Source organism: Amblyraja radiata, chromosome 36, assembly GCF_010909765.2.
Source record: "Amblyraja radiata isolate CabotCenter1 chromosome 36, sAmbRad1.1.pri, whole genome shotgun sequence".
Classification (NCBI taxonomy): Eukaryota; Metazoa; Chordata; class Chondrichthyes; order Rajiformes; family Rajidae; genus Amblyraja; species Amblyraja radiata.
The window spans coordinates 10,019,879-10,031,554 of record NC_045991.1 but is presented as its reverse complement, the minus strand read 5'-3'; the positions used below and the strand labels follow the sequence as shown (position 1 = coordinate 10,031,554).

The 11,676-nt window shown below is 44.7% G+C and overlaps 2 long non-coding RNA genes across 2 annotated transcripts; both read left to right on the top strand.

The window, feature by feature from the left end:
* The first annotated feature begins 533 nt into the window (after nt 1-533).
* On the top strand, nt 534-4,122 carry LOC116966277. The gene is made up of 2 exons (XR_004409963.1): nt 534-632; nt 4,037-4,122. It is a non-coding gene; the product is annotated as an uncharacterized LOC116966277 (long non-coding RNA).
* A 1,322-nt stretch (nt 4,123-5,444) lies between these two features.
* LOC116966276 lies at nt 5,445-6,393 on the top strand. Its single transcript, XR_004409962.1, has 2 exons — nt 5,445-5,613; nt 6,359-6,393. It is a non-coding gene; the product is annotated as an uncharacterized LOC116966276 (long non-coding RNA).
* The last annotated feature ends 5,283 nt before the right edge of the window (nt 6,394-11,676 follow it).

The following is an 11,676-nucleotide window of genomic DNA, read 5'->3' as shown; positions in this document are numbered from 1 at the left end:
CCCTCCATGACAGGCGATGCTGGCTCGAAGAGCCGAATGAATGGCTTACTCCTGCACCTATTGTCTATTGTCTATTGCTATTGTTACTGCTGCCACCCACCGACTTTCCCAGCTTAACGTTTCGGCTGCTGGCCTTTTGGGTCAGAAGAAAAAGTAATCGGAAGCACGGCTAACACATTAGTTCTTTGGCATTATAATGTGGGAAGCACAGCTCGGGGAAGGGGCTCTCATGGAGGGTAATCTAATGTTGAAATGCAGTTTTATGGGCAGCTGGAATTATCTTGCAGCCTTGATCTGATCAAGCTAATTCTTTTCTTGGGTTTGTACTGATAAATTATGCTTCCATTTATTGCTTCCCAGCACCAAAGCTTTGATCAGCTTCTGTTTAGGTTTACTCACCTAGTGTGTTGATGAGTTTTAATGATAGAGGATATATTGATTTTAGCTGCAGTATGACTTTGTTTTGTGATTTGTTTTCATAGGTGTCCACAATCATGTCTGCAAGTACCTCTACACTCCGGTACCTAGGCTATATGAATAATGATCTAATTGGACTGATTGCTTCCCTTATTCCCACTCCAAGGCTTCATTTTCTCATGACTGGCTATACTCCGCTTACGACAGATCAATCAGTACGTGGTGATTCGTGTTATGTCTTAAATTATGTTTTGATGTAACAACAATGAATTTGTTTGTCATGAAACATTGTAGTGGTTTGTAGCTTCGAGGGCCAATGTGCTCCACTATTCTGAGAAGATCACTGGTTTAGAGTCGTAGAATCATACAGTGTGGAAACAAGCCCTTTGGCCCAACTTGCCCACACAAACCAATGTGTCCCATCTACACTAGTCCCACTTGCCTGCGTTTAGCCCACGTCCCTCTAAACCTGTCCTGTCCATGTGCCTGTCTAATTGCATCTTAAACATAGCGATAATCCCTGTCGCAACTACCTACTCCAGAGGCTTGTTCCATACACCTACCTTTTGTGTGAAAAAGTGACCCCTCAGATTCCTATAAAATCTTTCCCCCTTCATCTTAAACCGATGAGAACATGCAAACTCCACACAGACAGCACCCGAGGTCAGGATCGACCTTGAATCACTAGTGCTGCGAGGCAGCTGTTTTACCAGCTGTGCCACTGAGCTGGACTATTTCTGTGCTCATCCTACTTCTGATTAAGATGGTGGTCTGAGGGGCTTGTGCATGCATTTATATAGGTTCTGTTCAAGCAATCCTGATAGCAAATGTAACCGTGTAAGCTATGACAATATCAGACTAGTGAATGGTCCTCCCATAAGATAGGGTGCAGTACTGATCTTCCAACCTATCTCATTGTGGACCTTGGAAATTTCATTGTAACTCTAACACCTTAATGCATGTACTCTGGTATTTGTGTTGCCTGTTGTCCTTGTTTATGTCTTGCTAGTACTAATATGACTTGATCAGATAGTGCGCAAACATAGCAGTCCACTGTATCTCAATATACCGTGCCCTCCATAATACATAGATACATAGAAAATAGGTGCAGGAGTAGGCCATTCGACCCTTCGAGCCTGCCCCGCCATTCAATATGATCATGGCTGATCATCCAACTCAGTATCCCGTACCTGCCTTCTCTCCATACCCCCTGATCCATTTAGTCACAAGGGCCACATCTAACTCCCTCTTAAATATAGCCAATCAACTGGCCTCAACTAAAAGAACTGGCCTAAACTACCTTCTGTGGCAGAGAGTTCCAGAGATTCGCCACTCTCTGTGTGAAAACTGTTTTTCTCATCTCGGTCTTAAAGGATTTCCCCCTTATCCTTAAGCTGTGACCCCTTGTCCTGGACTTCCCCAACATCGGGAACAATCTTCCTGCATCTAGCCTGTCCAACCCCTTAAGAATTTTGTAAGTTTCTGTAAGATCCCCCCTCAATCTCCTAAATTCTAACGAGTATAAGCTGAGTCTATCCAGTCTTTCTTCATATGAAAGTCCTGACATCCCAGGAATCAGTCTGGTGAACCTTCTCTGCACTCCCTCTATGGCAATAATGTCCTTAATCAGATTTGGAGACCAAAACTGTACGCAATACTCCAGGTGTGGTCTCACCAAGACCCTGTACAACTGCAGTAGAACCTCCCTGCTCCTATACTCAAATCCTTTTGCTATGAATGCTAACATACCATTCGCTTTCTTCACTGCCTGCTGCACCTGCATGCCTACTTTTCCATCTCCCCTTTTCCTAATAATGTTTGGGATAAAGACCCATCATTTATTTATTTGCCCCTATACTCCACAATTTGAGATTTGTAATTGAAAAAATCATATGTGGTTTAAGTGCACATTGTCAGATTTTATTAAAGGCCATTTTTATACATTTTGGTTTCACCATATAGAAATTACAGCAGTGTTTATACATAGTCCCCCCATTTCAGGGCACCATAATGTTTGGGACACAGCAATGTCATGTAAATGAAAGTAGTCATGTTTAGTATTGTGTTGCATATCCTTTGCATGCAATGACTGCTTGAAGTCTGCGATACATGGACATCACCAGTTGTTGGGTGTCTTCTCTGGTGATGCTCTGCCAGGCCTGTATTGCAGCCATCTTTAGCTCATGCTTGTTTTGGGGGCTAGTACCCTTCAGTTTTCTCTTCAGCATATAAAAGGCATGCTCAATTGGGTTCAGATCGGGTGATTGACGGCCACAAAAGAATTGACCATTTTTTAGCTTTGAAAAATTCCTTTGATACTTTAGCAGTATGTTCGAGATCATTGTCTTGCTGTAGAATGAACCGCCGCCCAATGAGTTTTGAGGCATTTGTTTGAACATGAGCAGATAGGATGTGTCTATACACTTCAGAATTCATTATGCTACTACCATCAGCAGTTGTATCATCAATGAAGATAAGTGAGCCAGTACCTTCAGCAGCCAGTTTTCCCAGGCCATAACACACCCACCACCGTGTTTCACAGATGAGGTGTTATGCTTTGGATCTTGGGCAGTTCCTTCTCTCCTCCATACTTCATTCTTGCCATCTCTCTGATAAGTTAATCTTCGTCTCATCTGTCCACAAGACCTTTTTCCAGAACTGTAGTTGCTCTTTTAAGTACTTCTTGGCAAACTGTAACATGGCCATCCTATTTTTGTGGCTAACCAGTGGTTTCATCTTGCAGTGTAGCCTCTGTATTTCTGTTCACGAAGTCTTCTGCGGACAGTGGTCATTGATAAATCCACACCTGACTCCTGAAGAGTAGTTCTGATCTGTCGGACAGGTGTTTGGGGATGTTTCTTAATTATATAGAGAATTAATCTGTCATTAGCTGTGGAGGTCTTCCTTGGCCTGCCAGTCCCTTTGCGATTAGTGAGCTCACCAGTGCTCTCTTTCTTCTTAATGATGTTTCAAACAGTTGATTTTGGTAAGCCTAATGTTTGCTTGATGTCTCTAACAGTTGTCATCTTGTTTCTCAGTCTTATAATGGGTTATTTGGCTTTCAGTGGTACAACTTTGGTCCTCATGTTGATAAACAGTAATAAAAGTTTCCAAATGTGATGGAAAGACTGGAGGAAAGACTCGGTGCTGAGAGCTCTCTACCTGCTTTAAGGAGGCATTTAAACACACCTGGGCAATTACAAACACCTGTGAAGCCTTATGTCCCAAACATTATGGTGCCCTGAAATGGGGGGACTATGTTTAAACTCAGCTGTAATTTCTACATGGTGAAACCAAAATGTATAAAATGGTCTTTTAATAAAATATGACAATATGCATTTTAATCGTGTGATTTTTTACTATTACAAATCTCAAATTGTGGTGTACAGAGGCAAATAAATAAATGATGGGTCTTTGTCCCAAACATTATGGAGGGCACTGTACATGACAATGATAAACCATCAAAAAACAATACCAGATATGTTTGCCTTATTTAATGAGAATCTAGTTAGTTTTGGCTCTAATTCTGTTCACTGATTCTATGCTACTTTTGTTCAAAGGGAGGGATTGATAATTACAACTCTCTAATTTTTAAAACTAGCGCATCTTTTGTCCTCAGGTGGCAAGTATACGTAAAACTACAGTCCTGGATGTCATGCGAAGACTGTTGCAACCAAAGAATGTGATGGTGTCCACTGGCAGAGACAGGCAAACTAACCACTGTTACACTGCCATCCTCAACATTATCCAAGGAGAAGTGGGCCCTACTCGGGTAAGAATATAGATTCAGGTTAGAACCACATTAAGGAAAGGATGAGTATGGATACTCTCCACATCCATAAAGGCAACACTCAACCTCCTCTTGGCAAATGACTGAAATATCAGTGGGGGTACACTTTGAGAGCTGTGACCATAATTCTATTAATTTAAAAATAGTTGTGGAAAGAGGGTGCACTAATATATTAAATCTAAATTGGTGAAAGGCTGATTTTGATGGTATTAGACAGGAACGTGATTGATTGAGAAAGGTTGTTACCAGGTAAATGAAAGTAGGATCAGTTACTGAAATGTGCAAAGAAATGGCAGATACAGTTTACTCCAAGCAAGGTCTGATGAAGGGTCTCAATTTGAAACGTCACCTATTCCTTTTCTCCAGAGATGCAGCCTAACTGCCAGCATTTTATGTGTATCATCATTTTTTGCAAGCAAGTTGGTTGAATGTAAAAGAAAAGAATACAGATAATGGCAACACCTTTAATAACATTGACGTGCAGGGATCTCTGGACCCAAATCCATAACCCCCACACCAAAAATGGCACCATGAGAGGCTAGAGTGGTAAAGAATGCATTGGTATGCTTGCCTTCATCGGTTCACAGATGACATGAAGACTGGTTATTGAGTTATTGAAGGTGTGAAAGCTAGTCATGAGATATCGATGGCGATGACATGGGCTGAAAATGGCAGATAGTGTTTAATACAAATTAATATGGTTATGCAATTTGGGAGCACTGATGAGGTTAGGACACATACCATTAATAGGTCTTGGGGGTACTGAGGAACACGGAGACCTGAGATGCAGGTGAGCGATGTCAATAGGAATGCATATGGGATACTGCCCTTCATCAGTCAGGGCATTATATACGTCAGGAGGTGATGCTCTGATTTTACATCCAGTACTCCAGCTGAGATCTGATTAGTTCTGATCACCACATTATAGGATGGTGTAGAGGAGATTCACCGGGATGTTACCTGTGGTAGTCAGGGTGGGGGTCAGTGCACCTTTTAGTGCTGACCGATTCCTGGGCTGTCAGAGTGGCGATACTGGTTCACAATTAGGAACAGTTTCAAGGTCGGTGGGGGCGCTGCAAGCCGGCAGCCCTGCCAGCAACGTATGGAGAGAAGGCAGGGATGGGATACTGAGTTGGATGATCAGCCATGATCATATCGAATGGCGGTGCAGGCTCGAAGGGCCGAATTACCTACTCTAGCACCTATTTTCTATGTTTTCACTCTAAGCCACGTTCTTTATATAGGTCCATAAAAGTCTGCAAAGAATACGAGAGCGAAAATTGGCCAACTTCATACCGTGGGGACCAGGCAGTATTCAGGTGGCATTGTCACGGAAGTCTCCATACCTGCCATCAGCTCACCGTGTCAGTGGGCTTATGATGGCCAATCATACCAGCATCTCCTCAGTAAGTATCAATATATTTGTGGTTGACACGTGACAGTTCTAATAGTTTGACTCATATTGTCTGGCAATGAGTGTTTATATTTATGTGATTAAATTGTTGATGTGCAGTGAAAAGTGAAATAAATGACTGAGTGTAAAGAACACTTTATAAACAAATTCTGTTCAACAAGATAGTAGCTGTTGTACCCACTGGTGCATTGGCTGAACTCACTGGTCACTTGCTGTTGGCAGAGCACCATTCCTTGCAGTGTGCTGCCAGGGGTGGAAAGTCCCAACAAATCAGCCATTCTGGCTTGCTTGACTCGGAATGGCCTTGAAACCTTTGAGGCCCTATCCCCATACTGTACTTTATCATGTATGTATACATTCAAAACAATGTTGACAAGAGTTCTAATCCTGCTGCCTCGAATGAGGGATTTGGTCGTGTTGCTCGTTTCTGGGTATGTCTGTTTCAAGAGACCATGAACGGATTGAATGTACATTCCAGCCAACAAGATTAGAACTGTTGACAAAAGTTTTGGTTGAATGTTATAAAGCACCATATGAAACCTGCCCTGTATAAAATATTCAGTGTGAAAACACTGATTCATAGTATACCGGTCAAAGAATATTGAACATCCGAGAATTTAAAAAAGGAGTTTGACATTAAAGGGTTCCACACTAAAAAAACTGTGAAACCATTCTGCACCTTAATGTAACGTGTTTGAGTTTATGGGATTATTAAGGGTTTTCTCTTCATCCCACAGTTGTTTGAAAGAACCAGCAGACAGTATGATAAACTCAGAAAAAGAGAAGCATTCTTAGAACAATTTCGCAAAGAGGACATATTTAAGGAGAGTTTTGATGAACTGGATAATTCCCGGGAGATTGTCCAGCAGTTAATTGATGAATATCACGCTGCAACTCGCCCCGACTACATTTCCTGGGGTACACAGTAGCAATGACACAGACTGCTGCTTGCTGAGGGTTTACCGCTGCACATTCCATCATTATATGCTGATAAGTCGACTCTGTTTATCCTTTGTGAAGTGACTATCTGGAATATGGTGAATATGCAGGATAGCCAGGCTTAGACCTGCAGGCTCCTGTGCGAAATGAACATCTTGGCTGAATATCTCCGCCCTGTTCCTTCCCTAGACATGTTTTAAGGAAGATTCCAGGTGACAAATAGTGATGGAGACATTGATCAGAAAGTTTAGTTGTATGACTGTTCGTTCAGGTCAGTGATTCAGCAACATAACTGCACATTTGATTGTCATGTTGGTGTGAGCCTGGAGTCGCCCCAGTGAGTTAGTATATAGTGTGCAGTCAAACCCTTGTGGTAACAGGTCATTGACTATTCCCACAGTTCGGGAAATACTTCCACTCACAACAGTTTATTGTAAAATGAAGCATTTTTGGTAAAAGTCTTTCCCCTTCATTTTAATCCACAATTGGATAGTTTAATTTGTAAATGTACCATTTATTTTAATATGGGATTAGTTTTATAAATGTTGTGCAGTAGTAGTATCTGGCCTTGTACTGGTGGGTGAGCAAGGCATCCATTGCCTGCTATTGTAACTATTTGCCTGCTTGATCACTCGATCAGTAGATGTTGCTTCTCCTGCCATGTCCAACACCTGTCTGCTCACTTAACCAAGCACTCAGATTAGTAAATGCTTCAGGAAATTACAATTCTGCTCATTTAGGCTAACATTGGCTAGTGTTTTACTTTGGTCACCATTTTTTGGGTTTCCGGTTAGTGCTAAAATGTCTTCACACCTACTAATGAAGATAATTTTAAAGATGATTGGAAAAAAGTTTCAGAAATGTTTAGCTTGTGCTTTCAGTATTGTGTAGTAGCTGGGGACGTGATCTGAAGGTTGTAGAATGCACGATTAACAGACCTGTTTAACAGTTGCTAATAAAATAGTTTTTTTATTGAATGGTAGTTTTTGCATATCCTATAAAATGCACATTATTGTCGTGAATTTCAGTTAGTATCTCACAATTTGTAAATGCTTATTTGATTTCATCTTTGTCCAGCAGCAATAAATGAAAGTTTACTTAAAGGACAGTTAATGTAGCTGATTAATGTTTAGTAATGTCTTAGCATCATAGTGTACCAGTGAGTTAGTTAGTGGGCAATTAGCAGGTGAGTTATACATGAGGGCAAATTGCTGAATCTGGGAGGCAGCTCCACAATTGTCGGCGCGTACCAGCTTTTCAGTCTTGAGGGTGGATACAGCAGGAGTGCAGGCCACATGTTCTGCTCTCTGAGATCCTATACACACCAGATATCTCCAGCCTCATCCAGACCACCTGACTCAGCACTTTGCAGGGATAGATGATACTTGGAAAGTGATCTGGTTCTGTACAAACAGAAATAGTGAATAGTGTACAAACATAAATATTGAATAGTGTGTAGAAGGGTTTCAGCCAGAAACGTTGCCTATTTCCTTCGCTCCATAGATGCTGCTGCACCCGCTGAGTTTCTCCAGCATTTTGGCATACCTAGTGGATTGGACTGTTCCTCTGTGAATTGCCCAACATGATATTGGGGAATTGCTGTGTACCTTCGATTTTCCAGAATCTGCAGTTCCTTCTTGAACAACATGATATTGGGGAATTGCTGTCTTACCTGAGTGGGCTTGTTGCCATAACCTAGATTTCTTCTATGACACTAAATCATCTGATTTGAACACTGCTTCATACCCCTGGGTTGTTAGTTGCCCAAGCGAAACAAGAATGATCCCACTTCTGTATTGTATTGTATTGTATTGTATTGTATTCAAATTTATTGTCATTGTCTCAGTTAGAGACAACGAAATGAATTTCCCTTACAGGCAGTATCATAAAAATAAAAATTAATAAATAATAATAAATAATAAAACATATTAAAAATAAAATAGAATTTTAAAAAAAGCACAAACAGTGAAAGTCCACGACACAACATAACACAATGGCACCAAGGTGAGGAAGGCACCATAGTCCAGCCAGCCTCCACTCCGTTCTTCTCAGATGTTCACTCGTGGTCGAGGCCTTCCTAGCACCCGCAGTCGCCGCCCCGGGTGGCCCGATGTTCAGGCCCTCACGCCGGGCTGGTGGAACGCCGACGCCGAACCCCGACGGTGAACATCCTCCTCCTCAGCGGCCCGGACCTCCTGATCAGCCGTCTCCCGCAGCCGGAGTCCGCAGCTCCCGTGTCCGCAGCCCCCGAGTCCGCAGCCCCCGAGTCCGCAGCTCCCGAGCCCGCAGCCCCCGAGTCCGCAGCCCCCGTGTCCGCAGCTCCCGAGTCCGCAGCTCCCGAGCCCGCAGCTCCCGAGTCCGCAGCTCCCGAGCTCCCGTGTCCGCAGCCCCCGAGCCCGCAGCCCCCGTGCCCGCAGCTCCCGAGCCCGCAGCTCCCGAGTCCGCAGCGGCCGAGCTGGGCAGAGTCGCAGGACCCCGCGCTGTCCATCAGCGCCGCCCGCGTTGGGAGCTCCGCAAACCGCAGCTCCATGATGTCGGTGCAGCAGGTCCAGCACTCCGGGCTCCAGACGGCGATCCCCGGTAAGGCATCGCCAGCCCCGCGATGTATCAGCGCTATCCCGCCGCTGCTGGAGCTCTGGTCGATCCCGGCAGGAAAGGCCGCGCTAATCCACTAGGTAGGCCGCTGGGGGGGGGGGGGGGGGGGGGGGGGGGGGAGGACGCGACTCGAATAATAGTCGCGTCTTCACCAGGAAGCGACTGAAGGACGGTATCCCCCGCACCGTACCCTCTTCCCCCACATAAAAACACAAACAAACCCCACAAAAAAACACACTTTTACATAACTAAATAAATAAACAAAAAAACAAAAAGATACCGGGCTGTAGGTGGAGGCTGCTGGCACCAGCGCCACCGGAAGTACATCGGAAGACGAAGATAGTGAACTTAGTGACACGATGTCAGGACCATAACCCCTCTTTCAATGTCAGCAAGTTGAAGGAGGTAGTTATTGACTTCATGAAGCATGGTGGAGTACAGCCCACAGCTGCATCAATGGTATGGAATTGGAAATGGTCGAGTGCTCAAGTTACATGGTGTTAGATTACCAACGATCTGTCGCGGGGTAATCAATTGATGCGACTTCCAAGAAGGCACATCAACGCGTCTGCTTCAGCAGGAGTCTGAGGTAATGTAGCTTGTCTCCAGTGACTCTGACAAGCTTTTCGGGATATATCGTGGAAAGCATATTGTCGGGTTGCACCACAGATTGGAGTGGGAACTGGTTTGCCAAGACCGCGAGAAATTGCAGTTATAAATAGAGTGCAATCCATCACAGAAACCAGACGTCCCACCATTGAATCCATCTACACATCACGCTGCCTCGGAAATAAAACAACTAACGTAGTCAAAGACTTGTCCAGACCGGTCAGTTCCTCCAAGTGTTTAAGAAGTGTTTAAGAAGGAACTGCAGATGCTGGAAAATCGATTGTATACCAAAATGGTGGAGAAACTCTGCGGGTGCAGCAGCATCTGTGGAGTGAAGGAGATAAGCAACGTTTCGGGCCGAAACCCTTCTTCAGACTGAGAGGGGGGTGAGGGGGGGGGGGGGGGGGGGGGGAGAAAGGAAGAAGCAGGAGAAGGAGTCCGAGGGCTGAGGGAGAGCTGGGAACGTGGAGGAGACACCAAGGGCTAACAGAATTGTGAAAATTCAATGTTCATGCCAGCAGGATGCAGACTCCCCAAGCGGAATATGAGGTGCTGTTCTTCCAATTTCCGGTGTTGCTCACTCTGGCCCTGAAGGAGACCCAGGACAGATAGGTCGGATACGGAATGGGAGGGGGCTAGTGGGTTGAAAGGTGAGGACTGGGGGCACTATGCCCTTGTTGCGAGTGGGGGGGGGGGGGGGAGAGAGAGCAGTGTTGCGGGGTATGGAAGTGACCCTGGTGCGAGCCTCGTCTATAGTGCTGGAGGGGACCCCCGTTCCCTGAAGAATGAGGACATCTCAGATGCCCTGGTGTGGAACACCTCATCCTGGGAGCAGATGCGGTGTAGACGGAGGAATTGGGAGTAGGGGATGGAGTCCTTACAGGAAGCAGGGTGGGAAGAAAAGTAGACTGGATAGCCCTGGGAGTCAGTGGGTTTGTAGTGGATGTCCTATAGTGGATGTTCCTCCAAGTACGGATGCACTACAATACTCTCAATCGTGCGAACTATATGCTGCACTCTGTATCTTCCACATGGCTCTATATATTGTCAGAGAACACGGTAATAGACCTTTCGGCCCAGCTGCCGACCGATGTGCCCCATCTGCACGAATCACTCCAACCCATCTTTCGCCCACATAACCCCAAATCGTTCCTATCCACTAAGCAGTTTAACTCCCATTGCAAGGTTGTAACAATGACTCCCTCAACGACCTCCTCTGGTAGCTCATTCTCCATGCGAATCCATTAGCCCACGACTCGTTGTCCTCGAGTTTGAAATGATACTGTCTATATATGATATATCTGATGTGAGTGGATAGCATGCAACATATCGGGACGACATATCGGGACATCTGGGACGACAGATGGCACAATGGGCTAAGTGTTCGGCTGGCAACCGGAAGGTAGCCGGTTCGAATCCCGCTTGGAGTGCATACTATCGTTGTGTCCTTGGGCAAGACACTTCATCCACCTTTGCCTGTGTGTGAATGTGTGTGAATGTGTGTGAGTGATTGGTGGTGGTCGGAGGGGCCGTAGGCGCAGATTGGCAGCCACGCTTCCGTCAGTCTGCCCCAGGGCAGCTGTGGCTACAGAAGTAGCTTACCACCACCGAGTGTGACTGAGGAGTGAATGAATAATGCGATGTAAAGCGCCATGAGTATTAGAAAGGCGCTATATAAATCCCATCCATTATTATTATATCGCTTTTCACATGTACTCGTGTAACAATATCAAACTTAAACTTGAAGCTCAAACCTAAAACGCCTCTCATTTTAATTGTCTACAACATCGTGTCCCCAGAGGGATCTTTCACGGCTTATTGTTCCATTGTTCCAGATATAAACATGCACATTTAAATATTTTTTTTACACACATTCTTTGTTTTGTGTTTTTTTCCAGAACTCGAATTATCC